Source organism: Perissodus microlepis, chromosome 23 (assembly GCF_051167445.1).
Source record: "Perissodus microlepis isolate ML-2025 ecotype Zambia chromosome 23, ASM5116744v1, whole genome shotgun sequence".
NCBI classification, from domain to species: domain Eukaryota; kingdom Metazoa; phylum Chordata; class Actinopteri; order Cichliformes; family Cichlidae; genus Perissodus; species Perissodus microlepis.
In genome coordinates this window covers 592,726-605,248 of record NC_140482.1, presented here as the reverse complement: position 1 = coordinate 605,248, position 12,523 = coordinate 592,726, and the positions used below count along the sequence as shown (strand labels likewise).

General features: G+C 40.6%; 2 non-coding genes across 2 annotated transcripts; one reads left to right on the top strand and one right to left on the bottom strand.

Annotated features, from left to right (window-relative positions):
- Nucleotides 1-9,451: 9,451 nt before the first annotated feature.
- On the top strand, nucleotides 9,452-9,570 carry LOC146360598 (5S ribosomal RNA). Its single transcript, XR_014799582.1, has one exon. It is a non-coding gene; the product is annotated as a 5S ribosomal RNA (ribosomal RNA).
- A 2,127-nt stretch (nucleotides 9,571-11,697) lies between these two features.
- trnal-uaa (transfer RNA leucine (anticodon UAA)) lies at nucleotides 11,698-11,780 on the bottom strand. The gene has a single exon. It is a non-coding gene; the product is annotated as a tRNA-Leu (tRNA).
- Between the last annotated feature and the right edge of the window lie 743 nt (nucleotides 11,781-12,523).

The following is a 12,523-nucleotide window of genomic DNA, read 5'->3' as shown; positions in this document are numbered from 1 at the left end:
CATGAACTTCTTCACAAATAAAATTTTTATCATTAGAGAAAAAATTACCAGTAATCATCCCACAGATGTAATATTATCTACAGCTACTCTTAGTACCATTGATGTTAAGTTAGACTCTTTTTCTCCAATTGATCTTTCTGAGTTAACTTCAATAATTACTTCCTCCAAACCATCAACGTGTCTTTTAGACCCCATTCCTACAAAACTGCTCAAAGAAGTCCTGCCATTGATTAATTCTTCGATCTTAAATATGATCAACCTATCTCTAATGGTCGGCTATGTACCACAGGCCTTCAAGCTGGCTGTGGTTAAACCTTTACTCAAAAAGCCATCTCTAGACCCAGCAGTCTTAGCTAATTATAGGCCAATCTCCAACCTTCCTTTCATATCAAAAATCCTTGAAAGAGTAGTTGTCAAACAGCTAACAGATCATCTGCAGAGGAATGGTTTATTTGAAGAGTTTCAGTCAGGTTTCAGAGCTCATCACAGCACAGAAACAGCTTTAGTGAAGGTTACAAATGATCTTCTTATGGCCTCTGACAGTGGACTCATCTCTGTGCTTGTCCTGCTAGACCTCAGTGCAGCGTTCGATACTGTCGACCATAATATCCTATTAGAGCGATTAGAACATGCTGTAGGTATTACAGGTACTGCACTGCAGTGGTTTGTATCATATCTATCTAATAGACTCCAATTTGTGCATGTAAATGGAGAGTCCTCTTCACACACTGAGGTTAATTATGGCGTTCCACAGGGTTCAGTGCTAGGACCAATTCTGTTTACATTATACATGCTTCCCTTAGGCAGCATTATTAGAAGACATAGCATACATTTTCACTGCTATGCAGATGACACCCAGCTCTATCTGTCCATGAAGCCAGATAACACACACCAATTAGTTAAACTGCAGGAATGTCTTAAAGACATAAAGACCTGGATGGCCGGTAACTTTCTGCTTCTTAATTCAGATAAAACTGAGGTTATTGTACTCGGCCCTGAAAATCTTAGAAATATGGTATCTAACCAGATTCATACTCTGAATGGCATTACCTTGGCCTCCAGTAACGCTGTGAGGAACCTTGGAGTCATTTTTGACCAGGACATGTCCTTCAACGCACATATTAAACAAATATGTAAGACTGCTTTCTTCCATTTGCGCAACATCTCTAAAATTAGAAATATCCTGTCTCAGAGTGACGCTGAAAAACTAGTTCATGCATTTATTACTTCCAGGCTGGACGACTGTAATTCATTATTATTAGGATGTCCAAAAAACTCACTGAAAAGCCTTCAGCTAATCCAAAATGCTGCAGCAAGAGTACTGACAGGGACTAGAAGGAGAGAGCATATTTCTCCTGTTTTGGCTTCCCTTCATTGGCTTCCTGTTAAATCCAGAATTGAATTCAAAATCCTGCATCTCACATACAAAGGTCTAAAATAATCAGGCCCCATCTTATCTTAATGACCTTGTAGTACCATATCACCCTATTAGAGCACTTCACTCTCGCTCTGCAGGCCTACTTGTTGTTCCTAGAGTATTTAAAAGTAGAATGGGAGGCAGAGCCTTCAGTTTTCAGGCCCCTCTTCTGTGGAACCAGCTTCCAGTTTGGATTCGGGAGACAGAAACTATCTCTACTTTTAAGATTAGGCTTAAAACTTTCCTTTTTGCTAAAGCATATAGTTAGGGCTGGACCAGGTGACCCTGAATCCTCCCTTAGTTATGCTGCAATAGACGTAGGCTGCCGGGGGATTCCCAAGATGCATTGAGTTTTTCCTTTCCAGTCACCTTTCTCACTCACTATGTATTAATAGACCTCTCTGCATTGAATCATATCTGTTATTAACCTCTGTCTCTCTTCCACAGCATGTATTTTATCCTGTCTTCCTTCTCTCACCCCAACCGGTCGCAGCAGATGGCCGCCCCTCCCTGAGCCTGGTTCTGCCGGAGGTTTCTTCCTGTTAAAAGGGAGTTTTTCCTTCCCACTGTCGCCAAAGTGCTTGCTCATAGGGGGTCATATGATTGTTGGGTTTTTCTCTGTATCTATGAAGCGCCTTGAGGCGACTTTTGTTGTGATTTGGCGCTATATAAATAAAATTGAATTGAATTGAATTGAATTATGCTCTGAACTAACCATCAGCAGCTAGCTGTCAATGACAGAGTTAAGCAGGAGGGATGGCAGATAGGTAAACAATGCCAAAACGTGTGACTGTATTGTAGCAAACAGCTCCTTAAGTTGCAATTCAGTGAAACGGACATTGGTCCTAGACAGTAGGCTACATCACTGGCAGCCTCTGGCTTTTCCTCACAGGAGACCAACTCCAGTCAACATATCATCACCTAACTTAACAACATGGGTATTTACCTCCTTTTAGTCAGGACTTCTTTTCTTTTTACAAGCGGTTGGTCTGAACCAACAATTAAATAGTGTTGTCTGTCCGCATCTTTTCATGTCTGATGTCTCAGTTCAGTTAGCAAGTTTTTAGTTAGCACCAGCGACTGTGCTAACAAACATACAGCAAATAGGTTTGGTAGAGAAAGCCGGTCGGATTATTAAACATGCAACTTTTTTGCTGGTAATAATTGAAATGATTAAAGAAAATCAACAAGCTATTTATGCAAGATAATTCATAATTTTATTGGGGGGGGGGGGGGGGGGGGGTGTCATAAAGTCTTGTCTAAAGGGATGTCTAAAGAGTATTCAGTAGAAAACAAAGCAAGCAACCTGTAAAACTAAAAAAAACAAAAACAAAAACCATCATGTTAATAATTTTACTTTCTTTTTACAAATAAAATCAAATGCCCCCCTAACACCCCTGGAAATTACGCGCCTGGATGTGTGACAAGTTCATCTAGTAGTAGGCTATGGCACTTGGCCACAGGTGACAGTAGTGGAGTGACCTCCATTTGAGACTGCTCCAGCTGCTGTGATGGTCAGTAGAACTGCTACAAATTGAAGATCATATGCAAGTTTTGGAAATTAAATCATGAATATTCCTAACTTGGATTTAGAACAAAAGATTTCTAACTCTCCTCCACGCTCAAAAACAGATGACAAACCAACAGACACACATGAGTCACTCACAAGCTCTCTCACAAGCTCGACTCAATCACACTGGCTCTGTTTGTTACTAATCACAACCTCGTGCATGGGAGTATCACCAGGTAAACTCACGACACTTTTAAATATTTTGTTAAGGTAACCTCACAAATGTCACAGATGAAATATTTCGTGTTTATTTGCTGGTTTGTCGGTAGCGGCTCCTTAAAAGCAAGTCTACCACACATCTATTCGACCAGCGCCAGTTAATCTGCGACGCCAGTTAATCTAGAACACCAGCTTAAAGTCTCTACTGGTTCCTGCAGAATTGTTGTTGGTTTGTGTGTTCGACTGGTGACTGGAAAGTCGCAGCCACTTGTGAGCAGCGACCGTGAATGAAATGTGTAATGATGCTGGAAAGCATGCAGTTCTATTATATTCTGTTTTACGTTTGTATCGCCTTTTGCTGGACTTCAATAAAACTTAAGCAGGCCCTTTTACTGGAGTAATTTTTTAACACTAGTATCTCTACTTCTACTGAAGTACAGAATGTCTGTACCTTCACCAGACAGATGACAGATGATGAAGACATAAATGGAAGTATCCAGGAACTATTGTATTATTTAGCATTATGTCTGCCACTTACCATAGTAGAACTTTATGGAGGCAAAACTGAGCACAGCATTTATTTGGATACAAAAAGTGATCCATAATATTCACACTGTAAAGCTAATTTAACTATTCAATAGAAGTTCTTTTGTGAATAACTGATCACAGCTTGAACAATATTTTGATATGAAGACAAATATTCAACAAAGGCAGTGCCATTTTTTAATTGCTGATGATGGACTAAATGGGAAAAATGCATTGGTATAATTTTATTATGTTAATTTATAATTTTTTTGATAATGTTATAAATTCAAGCAATGTGTGCATTGAACCCAGAGAGAAAACACTGAGAACAGCTGTACACAAACTACCATGCGCCAACTCGATTACATTTTTTATTATTATGTATGTATTTATTATGTACCAGCTCAGGTAGTATAAAGAAAAATGACGTGTAACCAGATGGTTTTTATAGTAACGTTTTTTTATTGCTCAAACACAAGAAACATGCTTTGAAAAACAAAATTGCTGGGCAGCGCACAGCCCTGGAGTGCTGCTAAAAACAAAGAAAGAAATTAAAAAGCGGCTAACGCGTGTTCAGGTTGTTTACTAAGCTCCAAAAGAAATGACAGAATCAAAGGTAAAAAGACAAAAAAGCGACAGTCTTCCCCCTGCTGTGACTGACAGAGGAACAGCCCATGTGTGTTCAGTGAAATGTGTGTGATCATGAGACTAGTCATTGACATCCCCCAGACTGTAAAAGTATCACAGAAACACAGTCACCTTTGGCACTGCGTCACAAGCCAGCCATGGCTGATGACAGAATCACTGAACAAGTGGCAGCATGTTACTGTTACGACACGTTAATGCTTTGGACCACAAACTCAAAGCAACACGAGCTTCAGGAATCGTTCGATGTTCTGTGATTACTTTGCAGTTTTAGAGAGATTCAAATTCATTGTGTATTTAGCTACAGGTTAACAGTCTTCACAGCTAAGTTTTGCTTCCACCAAAGAGAAAAGAAAAATAATATTAGGGGCTTTCCTGAACATACGTAACACTAGTTGTTAGCCGTCTAAGACCAGAATGTCTCCTGCAAAGTGTACAGGTACTTTATTTTCACAAGCAACTGCAACATATCTGTTAGTGAGGAGCTTACCAGCATACTGGCATCTGGGTTTTCTGGCTCTCTCATTCTTTAGTTCACACTTAACAACTTTGAACTTTTCGTGACTTATTGTCATTTGAAGTGTTTCATCTTTTTTTCCCTTAACACAAATGTTTTTGATCTCACTTGGATTATCAAGGATGAACGTGTTGGTATCTTTACAGCTGTTGTCAAGATTGTAGATCTGTTTACTTTTTATAACCTCATCACAATCCTTTGCAGTCATGCTGGCGTCTATGTGCTGTCTTCTAAACTTGCCATAGCCGTCTTCTTCAAGCGTTGAACTCTCAGTGGCAACGAGCAGCAAACAGAGGAACAGGATCCTCATTATTACCTGGTGAAGAAAAAACAGAAACAATATTCTGATTGAGAATTTTATCCAGAAAAAGCACAAATTATTGCAACAAATATGTAATATATTTGAGTCTACATGCTAACTTGTGGTTCCTAAAGTAGAATGGGAAGTGATAGGTTTGTAGCATAAACCTGTTCGCTGGAACGTTCAAGACAATTTACTACACAGCAAAAAGCAAGACACAAGTAGGCAAAGTTCTTTGTGTTACTCATGCATGAGGGAGGCCTGCCTGGAGCCAAGTGTCGTTCCACCCACTTGACCTCCGTCAGACTCTCAGCCAGGTTCCCCATAGCACTCCTTTTATTGTGGTTACATGAATATGCATAGGTTCATTAACATATGAGGTTTCATATAGGTATACATGTGGCCTTGGCTCAGCCGGTTTCTCTTTTTGGTAATAGCCTCTCCATCTCTGGAGAAAAACCCTTTCACGTGGTACTAAGTAGGCAGGGGTTTAAGGCTATCCCACAGAAAGCCTGTAAAGATTTGGATAGATGCACCTCTGCTTAGATTATATAGATTAGGTGTTGTTGTACCCCAGTTGCTTGGCACAACACAAAAAAAGAGGTGAAAAAGGTGAATCTCCAACATGAGCAGAGGAATTTTGCAGGGATCCAATAGCAGATACAGTGGTCCCTCACTGTTTCGCAGATTTTTTCTTTTTTGTTGCATTTTTTATTTATTTTTTTAAGTGCATTGTATTCTGCGTCCTGACTGGCTGTAGACAATTAGACCATTGTCAATCAATCTCGTGTTGTGTCTCCTGTACAGTACAGAATGCGTTCAGCTGGTCAAATTTACATAAAGCTTTGATCGCTAGCAGTGTGACTCTGACGTGCTGTACTGTATGTTTGTAAGTTTTCTCCCCAACAAACACAACAATGTCGACAAAACATCGTCACCGGCGGGTGCCTTTGGTTTCCTTCTATAACACTGGACTTATTTTTCTACAAGATTTGAACTTTGAGAGTGTTCAAACAAGAGAGAAAAGTGTGAAAATGTTCATGCCTGCCTGGGAAAAGTGTATAAAGTGTGTAGTGAGGGGTTTTACAGCCTTAAAACATCTATAATAATTGTAAAAAATAAAGTTGGCTACTTCATGGATTTCACCTATCAGTGACTCCTGCGATAAACGAGGGACCACTGTATATGGTCATTAATCACACCAGCACTCAAACCACTTTCTGAAACAGCAAGACTCTAATAATTTTCTTATCAGAGACATTACTCACTCTTAAATAAGCAAGCCTTGATACGTGCTTCATAAAAAACGTACTGGATTTCTCCACAAATGTTCAGTATGTCCCATCATTATTTATTTTCCTGTGTGCAGATCCCGTGGAGAAAACAATGTTGTGGTGAGCTGTTCAGGATTAATTCTAAAGTGTGTGAAGTGTGAAGTGGTTTGGATCTGTCAATGCCCTGTGGAATATCGCTCGCTATCATAATGAACAATAAGCTCATTTTTAACTTTGTTTCTTGAAAGGTTCTGTAGCTGCGTCTTTGGCTCAGTGAATTTGAATATCTTACTTTCACAGCTGTCTGTTGCTTATCTCTGCTCAGATATAGCATTCTCATTTCTGGTTCTTTAATCAGTATAAAATGGTTTGTAAGGAACTTACAAAGCAGTTTCACCACTGAGCACCATATATGGTTAGTCTTTCTTTTACAGGCATTTATCAGAAATGCATCATCACTACCAGTATGAAGACAATGACTGCAGCGCTATTTGATCAAAATATGTTGTCTTTATATTGCTTGTTTTATGCTAGCATCTTCTTGCAATTGGGGCCTTCATTTGTTTCTCTATTTGGCTCCAGGAAGGCAACTATAAAATACTACAAGGTCAAATATCAACCATGGCTTTCGCTCTAGCATCCACATCACATAGACTATCTAGTCTTTTTATGCGGTACATGATCCCAGTTGTAGCAGAGTAACAAGCACATTACACATTTTAAGATTACTTTGACGCTTTTTTTCTGATTTTGAAATTTTTTCAGGTGTATGTTCAGGACAATTACTGGAAGCCACATTTCCTTACCCCTAGCCAATGAAGGCCCAAATACAGCTGCCCTCAGTTCTTATTCCCAACACGTAACATACCAACAGTTTGTCATGGCCTGAGGCATCTCATAGTAACGTGAAAGGTATCTTTCCGCATCCTTATGAGACGCTCCAGATTCCCATTTGAAAACAACCGAACGCTGCTCGCAGCAGTAACACACACTTGGAGCAGAGGCTCCTAACATTAACTCTATCCATAACTTTAACCTTAACCCTATCAGGTAGTGTTTTACAAAGCGATTCATGATTAGAACAAAAAACACATTTACACATACCGATGATTTGTCACATAGCATCGTTACCTGTTGGGATGAGAACGTGTTGTTTCCAGAACACCACAAATTGGGGTTTCTGTAGCTCAGGTAGGAAACCTACTAATCAGAAAGTTGCTGGTTCAATCCCCGCCTGCTCCAGCCTGCATGCCAAATATCCTTGGGCAAGACACCAACCCCAAGTTGCTCTCCGATGCATCCATCGGGAGGATGAATGCGTATTACTGTTAGATAGAAAGCACTTACAGAGAAAAAGCATAGAAAAAAGTGAGTGCATGAATGAGGCAAGTTGTAGAGAGTAGAAAAGTTTTATACAAGAACCAGTTCATTTACCGTTATATTTTAGTTTTATTTTCAGCTCTGTACTTTTTACATGTAATATTGATTCATTAGATTGACTACATGTATTACACCTAACTTGCGGACAGCAAATTTAAATAACTGTAATAATTTATTTTCAGCATCTGAAATATTTATTTAGTTTGTTTTTTGTTTTCTTTTTGGCTCCTGATATTAGCCAACTACTATTTGTCAATGTTGAACTAATAATGAATCTAAGAAAAGGTATTTGTCACGGTTGGCCAGCGTCAACCGTGGGGATGTGAGGAAGGAGGAGCCAGGCACGGAGCTCTGAATGCAAGCAGTGCGTTTATTTACAGTGAATGGAAAATAACAATAAATCCGCAGTGCGTTCCCGACTCCCGTGAAATGTCCTCTTCCCAGTGCTAGTGTTCCTTGTCTCCGCTCCTCAGTGTCTGAGCACCCCGTGCTCGCTGCCCTCTCGTCTCCACGCTTCTCCCGGGGAGATAACAAACAGGCAGCCGTAAGACACATACAATGCGGCAGACTATCCGTACTGACTGGCCGAGAGACTAACGTGAAGTCACGCAATGATCCAGCGTCAGAGAGAGCGCCACCGCATTCTTAAGTAGCTCCTCCGACAAGGCTTGATCAGCTGTGTGATGGTCTTCAGGTGTGGCCAACCACCTGGCAGGGCCACACCCACCAGGCCTGAAGGATGCAGTTAGGAAATAGCTGTCACAAAAAAATGTTATCTTCATACACGTCACGGCTGTGTAAGCACTGATATTGATAATAGATGTGATCACAAAGAGACAACATTTTTGCTAAATGTAATTATTATATTAGAAATTTATAAAACTTGTAATTCGAATTTTTCCAAATGAGAACATATACCTTTTTTTGCTTTACTGATCAGTGTTTGGTTGGTTAACTGCAGGTGTTCAGGCACGAGTCCGTATTCTGGAAGAGCAGGTGGTGAAGATGACTTCAGCGACTGAAATGCCCTGAAGGTGGAATTAAAGATAAACTTCATTTGAACATAAATCAGTAAAGACAGGCCTCCATCCTGACATGCAGTACTTGCATTACATATGTATGATATGCATCCTCACAGAAGCCAGATGATGCCAGCATGTTTTTTAAGCCAATGTCTGGATATGAGTATATGTGAATGTGAGTATAAGTGTGGCAGGAGAGTAAGTTCTCCCTCTTTCTTGGAAGTATACAAAAGCCAACGAGTTCTTACCGAATGAGAAGTGAAGCCTGGAGATGAGCAGAGATCAAGTCAAGTGCAGTTCAGACACGCTGTTAAGCGAAAGCACACCTCAGAAACGGCCTTTTTATACATGCTGTAACGACACATACACGCTTACGTTTTTTGTTTTCTATATTTAAGTTAAAATCTCCAAACCACAAAAATGTTGGACTTCCAAATCGTCCGAACACACTGTGTGCTCTCTGTCACTTTTACACTGTGCTGTAATCAACGAACATGTCTTCTTATCGCGATGTTACTGCGAGAAAATCATTTGTGCAGCTCAATGTTGTCGCTGTAACATATGACGTTTAGCACAATAATATATATCAAACTGTGTGACATTTGCCACCGATAAAAGGTCTTTTTGACAGCTTTGCTTTTGCTTACGGCCATACCACCCTGAACACGCCCGATCTCGTCTGATCTCGGAAGCTAAGCAGGGTCGGGCCTGGTCAGTACTTGGATGGGAGACCGCCTGGGAATACCAGGTGCTGTAAGCTTTTGCACTCAACACACAAACTGCAGAGGGCGCTAAAACTGTCACTACTCCTTCCTTCTCTCTCTAGTTTCTTCCTGCTTTCTTTTAAGCACAAAAGCGCCTCGCTGACCATTTCCCAGGTGCTAATTACAGACCTCTCATAGGGAATATTTCCTTTTGACAGTAACAGCCATAAAACCTAGTACAGCACCTCACTGTCAATAACTGATTAAACGGACAAAACACATTTACTAGGGAGCCAATAAGATGGAGACATAGTAAGTTAGAGAGAAAAAAAAAACAAACAATATGTGGCAAGTGGAATTTAATCTCATTATAAAAACAATCAAACAGTTTTGGTTCATAGTTAACAGAGAATTGCAGGAAAAACACCACATCACATTCATATAAATACACAGATCTGACAGACTTGTGCGGGCACAAAGTGAAGGAAGTGTTGAGTTCATCTGCATGGAGCATGGATAATGGAATGGAAAATTTCTATTATTCTCAATTAAAGTGTTTAAGTTCCTATGCATATGCTTAGTTGTGACACTGTAATAGACTGTTCAGTGGAAATTTCTAAAACTACATGAACTTATTTCAGCCTCAGTAGAAGACAACTCTCTGTGACCATGTGTCATCTTCTGCTCCTCTCTTGAGTGGTGTCCCACAGGGCTCAGTTCTCGGCCCCCTCCTCATTTCTTTGCATCTGCTCCCTCTTGGTTCTATGCTGGGAAAATACGGCATTGCATTTCCCTTTTTTGCTGATGACTGTCAGATCTATGTCCCTATAAAGAAAAAAGGCCCATATTCCGTACAGCCATTACCTCAGTGTCTTGATGACATGAAGGCTTGGATGTCTCTTAACTTCTTAAAATTCCGTGACAAAAAGACTAAGGTGATGGTTTTTGGTAGCCCCACTGAGACCCCCAATGTGAATTTAGATACCTTGGCCCAGTATAATCAGAGAATCACAATCAGAATGAGAAAGACTTTATTTATCCTCAAGGGGCAATTATGATACAACAGAGCAGCATGACGTTGAAGATAAGGAAAGGGCATAAACAGGCAATAAGAGTGAGATAATAAATGCACAGAGTATACAGTATATACACAATTTTAAAATTACACAGTTTTAAAATTAAAGTGACTGATAAGCCAGCTGTCACAAACCTGGGGGTCATAGTGAACTCTGAACTGAAGCTTGAAAGTCAGATTAAGGCAGTGGTAAAATCAGGCTTCTTTCACCTCAGGCAGCTGATAAAATAAAGCCAATTCTTTCGCGGCAACACTTTGAGACAGTTATCCACGCCATTGTTAGCACTCGGCTGGATTACTTTAATGCACTTTATGTGGGGGTCCGTGCTTCATACATTACTCATCTACAGAGGGTGCAAAATGCTGCAGGTCGTCTTTTAACTGCCACTCGAAAGTTTGAGCACATCTCCCTTATTTCAGCTTCACTTCAGTGGCTGCCCATTTCATAGGATTCATTTTAAAATTCTTTTATTTGCTTTTAAAGCCCTCCATGGCCTAGCCCCATCTTATCTCTCTGAGCTGCTACAGCCTTATACGTCAGCTGGTCAGCTGTTCCTGAATGTACCCAGGACTGAGTGGAAACTTAGAGGACATCGTGCTTTTGCTGCAGCATCTCCCAAACTGTGGAACGATCTGCCTTTAGAGATTAGACAGACCTCTTCTCAGCCTGTTTTTAAATCACTCCTGAAAACTCATCTCTTCACTCCGACCTTTGACACCTTGTAAGATGTTAGTTTTAGTTTATTTTTATGTTAGTTGTTTTAGTTGATTATATGCTGTTCTGTCTTGTTTTTTTTAATATAGGGCTGTTTTAATCTTTACTATGTGTTTTATTTTATTCTGTTTTGTTTTATTCTACGGTTTGTTTTTTTTACTTATTTACTGTACAGCACTTTGGTCCTGCGCTGGGTACTTTAAAGTGCTTTATAAATAATGCTGGATTGGATCATCCTCCACACCACAGCCATTTTTGTATTCAACAGGACACATCCACATGAATTTTCAGCACATCCAAAAGTCCGTGTGGCTTTGTCACTCCTAAGAAAACAGACACAATCTTCTCCAGTCCCTCTGGATCATTTGTACGCTGGCTATAGGTTTATTTCTCTACCAGGAGTGGGGTTTGAACCCACGTGGACACATATCCATTGGAGCTTAAGTCCAACGCCTTCACCACTCGGCCATCCTGGTCCGACTGAGCTGAGCCGCGTAACAGTCACCCAGCGGTAAAATCATTACTCACAGCATTAAAATGCTTTTTACAAAGTTATATATGAATAAAATAAATCCTATTAACAGGACAGTGTTGCTTTGGCAGAGAGAAGAACGTGTGCAACAGCTGGAGCCACAGCTGTAAAGCTGCTGGTCATGATATCAGGTTGGATATGTGGTGAGAGGGAATCTGAATGTAAGTTTTATTTGTACAATGAAGGAAGTTGCCAGGAGAATAATCTCCTCCTTAATGTCAGCAAGACTAAGGAGCCGATCGTGGACTTCACTACAAAGCAGGAATTACAAGCCCCTCATCATTAGTGGCACACCAGTGGAGAGAGTGGACAGTTTCCGATACCTGGGTGTCCACATCAATCAGGACCTGTCATGGTCCTGTCACATCAACACCGTGGTTAAGAAAGCCCACCAGCGTCTCTTCTTCCTCAGAAGACTCAGAGACTTCCATCTGCCACTGAGGGTGCTCAAGAACTTTTACTCCTGCACCATCGAAAGCGTCCTGACGGGAAACATCTGCACCTGGTTTGGGAACAGCACCGAGCAGGACAGACGAGATCTGCAAAGAGTGGTGCGCTCAGCCGAACGCATCATTCGATCAGAGCTTCCTGACCTGCTGACCAAAGCCAGGAAGATTATGATGGGCCTCTCCCATCCCAATAATGGACTCTTCTCACTGTTGAGGTCTGGGAAGCACTTCTCTTGAG